The sequence below is a fragment of the Glycine max genome, chromosome 20, assembly GCF_000004515.6.
Source record: "Glycine max cultivar Williams 82 chromosome 20, Glycine_max_v4.0, whole genome shotgun sequence".
Lineage (NCBI taxonomy): Eukaryota > Viridiplantae > Streptophyta > Magnoliopsida > Fabales > Fabaceae > Glycine > Glycine max.
The window spans coordinates 4252861-4261467 of NC_038256.2; the positions used below are offsets into that span (position 1 = coordinate 4252861).

An 8607-nucleotide genomic window follows, 5' to 3' on the forward strand; every position below is an offset into this window, starting at 1 on the left:
CCATTCCCCTCTCCCAAAATCCTCTCTTTTTCGCGCATGCACTCAAAATTATCCCAATAAAACTAGTATTCCGAACACGTCAACTGTTGGATCATCCTGCAATTTGAACACCAGGTTTGTAACTCATTTTAGAACATCCTCACCATTGGGATTTTTGAAATAATGTCTACAGCGAGAGAAATGTCCCTCGCACGTAGTTATCTTTTCTTCGTATACACTCAAACTTGTCTTATTAAAACTATGATCTTGAGCTCGTTAATCGTTGGATCATTGTGAACTTTAAACATCGGGTTCAAAACTCATTTTCGCACATCCTTGCCGTTGGAATTTATGAAATAATGTCTGTGGAGAGAGAAATATTCCTCGCACAAAAATAGTGAGATGTAGGCTCCAATCTCTTCTCCTTCGCTCTAACGCTTGGAAATCCTAATAAAACAAATAGAGGAAAAGCTTAAGGAGTCTTAGGAAACTGCTACAGACACTGCTATCACTACCAGACTACACATGTAAGCCCGCTTAGAAGTAAGAGATGAGTTTATCACAATTGAGATTAGAATAAACATGTGTAGGGATCCTTAGAGGATCAAATTGGGATTTATTTTTAGATGTTTACTGTATTATGATTCTTCCTTTATGATTATAATTATGAGATTATTGGGTTTGACAGGACAATTGATGCACTGATATGAATTGGTTGATAAAATTGAGTGCTCTTGGTGTTTTCATGTTTTTTACCTATGATTTTGATATGATTATGTGAAATTTTTTTAGGGGTTTAATCGTATGAACATAACATATTAATATTATTATTGTGTGACATGTATATAATGCATGAGGCGTGATAACATGTTATCTTGGGATTATGGAAGTGTGATGAACTATGTGTAAGTGACAAGTTGAGTATATGTTAAATTGTGAGATCACACGTGTATTGAGATATTGTGTGCATTGAGTTGTGAGTTATGAATCGCACAATCACACAACTGTTGGGTCCTTTAATAAATTTTATATGCTAACAGTGAAGTGAATGTGACCATTTTACCCATGTGAATTTGTTTAAGTGATTTGAATAAAATTGATTTAATTAAATTATGAATTTTTATATGTTTTTCTTAAGTATATGTATGTCGGGGTAGAGGGTGCCACAATAGAGGCTATGTTGGTTCTACATCTAATATCTGGTCATGTGGAGTCATCCTCTTTATGCTTATGGTTGGGTATTTTCCCTTTGATGAGCCAAATCATGCGGCATTGTACAAAAAAGTAAGTAATTTCATAATATAATCCATGAGAAGAATGAAAGAAAAGTTGCTATATGTCTAAATCTGAACATACTTTTTAGATTGGTAGGGCCCAATTTACATGTCCATCATGGTTTTCTCCAGAGGCAAAGAAACTATCGAAGCGTATTCTTAATCCAAACTCTCTGACAGTGAGTTCAGGACTAAATTCTTTCTTCTTAGTCTTATATATAAGACTCTTAATTAATTCACAGAATAAAAAAAGTTAGTTAATTTAATTAGTAACTTTAAATTTATTAATAATTTGTATTCTTTTTCAAAATTACCTTGATTTTTTAGGACTTATCTCATTCTTTTCATCTAATTACTTAATTTCTACCTAATTAATTAATGTGCTACTAATTATTTTTTCCAATTCTAAGTATTTGGGTCAAACAATAATGCATGAAACAATTTGAATGAAGTGTTATAGAAAGGGACAACAATTTTTTTAGAAAATGATCTTACATATTGGGATGGAGGTAGTATTTTTCCCCCTTTTGTCTTGATTATGTTCTTTGTGATTCTAATCCTGTAATTACCTTTCAATATCTTTTAGGTGGTTAAAGAGTATCTTGCAATCGGAATATAGTTTTATTAACATTAACATTGGGTTGCTCTTTGTTGAGGATAAAAGTTCTTGAACTCTTAGAAGATGAGTGGTTCAAAAAAGGATACAAACAAGCAACTTTTATAATGGAAGAGCATATCAATGTAGATGATGTGTTGTTGCTTTCAATGATTCTAAGGTGTTGTGTTCTTGACAATATTTCTATCCTTTTTATTTACTTTGCAAAGATTTGCTTATTATACTTTGGAAATACAATAAAGATTCTATAGAAGTTGTTTTCTATGTGTAATTTATTTGATCTCTTTGATATGTAGGAAAATCTTGTGACAGAGAGAAAAGAGAAACTAGTGTCAATGAATGCCTTTGAGCTCATATCTAGGTCACAAAGCTTCAACCATGAAAATTTGTTTGAGAAGCAGATAAAGATTAGAATTCTTTCATCATGCTAAAATGTTATGCATTATAAAGATTTTAATCAAATTACAAGGTCACTTTGAAAATTGTGAACTACTTGGTTTCTGAATCAAATTTTGGTTGATTTATGTTTAACTATGAGCCTGATATGAATTCAGTAGATTTCTCTAGGTAATTGGCTAACAAAATAATATTGATAATGAGATATAATAATTCTTTCAAGCTAGTGGTGCTTTGTTCTCCATTTGTTTAAACTCAATACAGCAAAGGGTCTATTAAGCGAGAAACCTATTTTACCTCAAAGCGTCATGCAAATGAAATCATGTCAAAAAATTGAGGAAGGCACAATTATTACCTACATTAGTCTGCATTATGAGTAATCCATCTTTCATGTGATTGATTTATGTGATCGATTTTAGTAAAGGAGGAACAGTAATACACTAAAGTAGTCTCTAAAATGATAAGTATTGGTTAATGTTGTTAGCAATTTTGGGTCATACATATATATATATATATATATATATATATATATATATATATATATATATATATTACACAATTGAATGAGTTAGGGCCATTATTTTATTTGCCAAAATATTAAAGTGGTCTAATCAATATAAAATTATGATTAAAGGCATATATGTCATGAAGGGCTAATTGTGTAGATATCATTAGTGATATTATAATTTGATGAGGGGTCAAATTATAATTATCAAATTTGGGATAACTGATGGCAGTTATCAATACAAGAGGTTATGGTCCCCATTTGTAGAGAAGTGATAGAACGTACGGTTTTGGCTTTCTTTTTCTCTTTATCCCCATAAAAAGAGAAAATTTAGAGAAGAAAATAAAGCTCTCTACATTTGGAAGATCATAAAACCAATCTTGATTCTCATCAACCTTTCATCATTCCATTATGGTTAATCCAGATACGCTTCCGCATTTAGTTTTCATTATGATTTTGAGTATGGGAACACAATGGGGTTTTATTCATCTTTATGCAGTAATTTCTCTCTACATGGATAGAAAGCGGTTAGGATTGATGATAGTCTGTTAGAATCAAATTAGGTTGATTGATTGAATACCCTACAATTTGGTATCAGAGCCACCCATACTTGATTCATGTATGATTTTGGAAATTTTATTTATTCAGCCTGCTGGCATATTCTAAATTTTAAATGAATTTAGATATTTTACATATTGTTACTTGATCTTACCTTTTTTCACTAAAGTGTAACTTCCGACAATATTTAAATGCACCACTCATTTAAAGGTTACGATGCATCGTTAATATATATATATATATATATATATATATATATATATATATATATATATATATATATATATATATAGATATATATATATATATATAACTTTGTGCTTCTTCTTACTTTTAGAGGCCGTTGTGGTAAATTAAAATAACAATCATGGGCTTCTAAAATTTAAAATAAATAAATAAAGTTAAAATAATTTACTCTTAAAACATTTTAATTTTGGATTTGGTGCATCAATGTTCAAAATTTAGCTATGGTATATCATTTTAATTGTTTAGCATTTAAATGAGTTAATTGAGTCAAGATATCACCAAAGTGACCTCTCATGTGTATATTGTTCATTGAGAAATGTTAACGTGTGTGATTATTTATATGAATGGTGATTGGCCCAAAGAAAAGTTACCATTTAACTAATTTGCATACACACCTGTGGCGTTAAACGTGTGATAATTATGAGGTTTTGTATGTGAATGATAAATCACATCAAAATTTGGGTTTGCTATTTGATATGCTTTTACTATCAATGTTTGAACATTACATCATGGATATCACTAGCAATTAATACCACTGTCCAAAGACTTGATATTAATTGTGCACTAGATATCTTGAGATGGGTTATACCATTATTTAAATGCATTGATGACTATTCTGTGAGCTTATTGTATTATTTGTTTTGATCTTTCCAGTTGTTGCTTCTATCTCTGCTAATCTGAATTAGGTTCTGGTTCTTAATGGTATAAATTTTAAGGATTGAGAAACTCCTTTCTCCTTTCATTAAGGATCTTGGCCGCATGGATCTAGACCTTGCATTAAGGATTGAGAAACTCCTTTCTCCTACGGATTCCAGTACCTCTGAACAGAGAGTAAACTTCATGAGAAGTGGGATCACTCAAATTGCATGAGTCTTATGATCATTAAGCACGACATTCCTGAGGTCTTTAGGGGTACTATTTTAGATGATATAACTAGTGCCAAAGAAATCCTTGCTGAAATTGAAAAGCATTTTGCAAAAAGCGATAAGGCGGAAACAATTACTCTTCTTCAAAACTTAATTTCCATGCCATGAAGTATCAAAGCAAAGGAAATGAAATGTCAGGGAATACATTATGGGAATGTCAAATAGTACTTCAAAATTAAAGGCACTAAAGCTTGAGCTATCAGAAGACTTGCTTATTCATTTAGTGCTAATTTCTCTATCTTTACAATTTAGTCAGTTTAAGATCTCTTATAACTATCAGAAGGAGAAATGGTCTCTTGATGAGCTCATTTCATACTGTGTGCAAGAAGAGGAAAGACTAAAGCAAGAAAGGACTGAAAGTGCTCATGTTGTAAGTACCTCTAAAGACAAGGGAAAAAGAAAAAGAACTAAGGAGCCCAAGAATGAAGTTGCTAAGGGTCCAACACAAAAGAAACAAAATCAAGGTGACAACTGTTTCTTTTGCAGTAAGCATGGACATGTAAAGAAGAAATGTACCAAATATCATGCTTAGCGTGCAAAGAAAGGTATGTTTCTTACTTTGGTATGTTCTGATGTCAATTTAGCTTCAGTACCTAGAAATACTTGGTGGTTAGATTCTGGTGCCACCACTAACATCAGTGTTTCAATAAAGGGTTGTCTAAGCTACCAGAAGCCAATTGATTCTGAAAGATGGATATATACTTGGAATTGGTTCACTCTTGGCTTATGATAATCTATATTTACTTGATATTGTAGCTTCTTATGGTGAATCCTTTAATGCGGAATTGTGTGGTACTAAATGTAGAATTGATAATACAAACTCAGGAGCATTATGGCATAAGTGCTTAGGTCACATTTCTAAGAACATAATTGAATGACTTGTGTCAAACAGAATCTTGGATTCCATTGATTTCACAAGCTTTTATGTTTGTGTTGAATGCATTAAAGGTAAATAGACCAAAAGCAAGAAATTAGGTGTATATATAGCTATAGGTGTCTTGGAATTGATACATACGGACATTTGTGGGCCATTTCATACACCTTTATGGAATGGTCAACAATATTTTATCATTCATAAACGATCACTCTAGATATGCATACTTGTTTCTTATACATGAAAAGTCACAATCTCTGGATGTGTTCAAAACATTTAAAGTTGAAGTTGAAAATCAACTTAACAAAAGAATCAAGAGTGTCAGATCTGACAGTGGTGGAGAATACTATGGCAGATATTACGGTTCAGGTGAACAACGTCCAAGGCCTTTTGTCAGGTACCTAGAGGAATGTGGAATCATCCCACTGTACACCATGCCGGGGTCACCTAGCATGAATGGTGTGACTGAAAAATGAAACAGAACTCTTAAGGATATGGTAAGAAGCATTATTTGTCATTCTAACTTACCAAAGTCACTATAGGGAGAGGCACTACAGAATGCAACTTACATTCTAAATAGAGTGTCAACCAAGACAACTGCCAAAACACCTTATGAGCTTTGGGTTTGGCGAAAGCCTAGTCTGAAACATTTTCATGTATAGGGATGTCCAGCTGAGGCAAGGCCTTATAAGCCAAATGAAAGAAGATTGGACTCCCGAACAGTGAACGGCTACTTTATTGGTTATTCTGAAAGATCCAAGGGCTATAAATTTTATGATCCCAAATTAAAGACAATTTTTGAGACGGGAACTGCCACATTCTTTGAGGATATTAAGTTTGGGGGGGAAGAATAAGGTTAGAGACTTTATCTTAGAGGAAGAATCCATAATAATTCCAGAACCGATCATACAGTTGCTTTTGATAAAGTAAATTTGGAACCTCTACAAGATATTATTATTGAATCTCCCACTCAAGATAATTTGGTCGTTCATGAAGAACAAACTCAAGATCCTCAAGAACCTATGCTTCATGAGCCAGTACCTTTGCGGAGATCTACAAGAGAAAGGAGAATTGCTATTCCAGATGATTATGTGGTATTTCTTCAGGAACATGAGGAAAATAATGGTATGATGGAAGATGAACCAGTCAACTTCCATCAAGCCATGCAAGATTCCAACTCAGAAAAGTGGATTGAAGCAATGAATGAGGAGTATAAGTCCATGCAAGACAACAAGGTTTAGGAACTTGTCCCATTACCAGAAGATGTGAAACCCATTGGTTGCAAATGGATATTTAAGATCAAGCGGGATTCCAAAGGTAATGTGGAGAGGTATAAGGCTTGTCTTGTGGCGAAGGGCTATACCCAAAAGGAAGGGATTAACTTTAAAGAAACTTTCTCTCCATTTTCATCGAATGACTCTTTTAGGACAATCATGGCTCTTGCTGCACGTTATGATTTGGATCTTCATCAAATGGATGTTAAGACGGAATTTCTCAATGACAACATTGATGAGACAATTTATATGATGCTTTGTGTTAGGAGACCCAAAGAATATGATTTACAAACTGACAAAATCCATCTATGGGCTAAAATAGGCATCTCGTCAATGGTACCGCAAATTTCATCAAGTAATTCTCTCATTATGTTTCGAGATGAATCTTGTTGATGATTGTGTTTATCACAAATTCAGTGGGAGCAAGTACATTTTCCCGGTCTAATATGTTGATGACATATAGCTTGCCACTAATGATATAGGCATGTTGCACAAAACCAAGAGATTTCTATCAAGAAACTTCAAAATGAAAGATCTTAGTGACGCCTCCTTTGCATTAGGAATTCAGATACACCGAGATGGATCTCGGGGTATTCTAGGATTATCATAAAGGAGTTATATCGAACAGGTACTGAAAAGGTTTGGCATGCAGGAATGTAAATCTGGGGATACGCCAGTTGCTAAAGGAGACAACTTCAGTCTCAAACAGTGCCTAAAAGAAAATTTGGAAATTCAAGAAATGCAGAAGATTCTCTATGCATCAGCTGTAGGGAGTTTGATGTATGCCCAAGTATGCACACGTCCGGATATAGAATACATAGTTGAGGTATTAGGCAGATATTTAAGCAATCTAGGAATGGATCATTGAAAAGCCGTCAAAAGAGTTATGAGGTATTTGAAGAGAACAAAGTATTATATGCTCACATACAAGAGGTCAAATCAGTTGGAGATCATTGGGTATTCTGACTCAGATTTTGTAGGATGCCTAGATAGTTTCAGATCCACTTTAGGTTACATTTTCATGTTAGCTGGTGGTGTGGTTTCTTGGCACAGTGCCAAGCAAACCCTTACTACTTCATCCACTATGGCGGAAGAATTTGTGGCATGCTATGAGGCATCAAATCATGGAATATGGCTGAGAAATTTTGTCACAGGGCTGCAAATTGTGGAAGGAATTAAAATACCACTTAAGTTATATTGTGACAATAAATCAACTGTATTGTATTATAACAACAATAGGAGCTCAACCAAGTCGAAGCATATTGACATCAAGTTCCTAGTTGTTAAGGAAAGGATACATAATGGACAAATTTTCATAAAACACTTAGGGAAAAACTCCATGATAGCAGATCCTCTTTCTAAGGGACTTCCACCCAAGGTCTTTCATGAGCATGTTACTCACATGGGTGTTTTACAGTTCGGGGAATCTTTGGTTTAATGGGAGTTAGTCACTTTTATGTATTTTATGTTCTATGTTAGATTTTATGTATGTATACATTGACTTTTGAATATATTTGGTTATATATATATATATATATATATATATATATATATATATATATATATATGTTTTATTATTCAGTTATCACACTTTGTATATTAAGGTTATTAAATGATCCCATTGAGGTAAAGTAGAACCAGTTGAAAATAGACGAGTACAAGCCACCTTCACGTAATTTTCATGCTACACATTTCATGATGAGTCTAGTCATTTGATTCTGTCAACATTAGTGATCATTGATGGGTTTAGTTGTGATTGATACAATGAAAACTGCTTTGGTTCTATGTGCGGATGTAATCAATGGACAAGATTTTTGGAATATGCTCAAGGCATGTAATGGCAAATTTTGAGCTAATAAAGTCTAACACATTCATAAGGATTGTAAGGATATATATTACACAATTGAATGAGTTAGGGCCATTATTTTATTAGTCAAAATATTAAAGTTGTCTAATCAA

The 8607-nt window shown here is 33.2% G+C and overlaps 1 pseudogene; it reads left to right on the forward strand.

Moving 5' to 3' along the window:
• Nucleotides 1-1209: 1209 nt before the first annotated feature.
• On the forward strand, nt 1210-6615 carry LOC106797588 (CBL-interacting serine/threonine-protein kinase 9-like; annotated as a pseudogene).
• Nucleotides 6616-8607: the final 1992 nt, after the last annotated feature.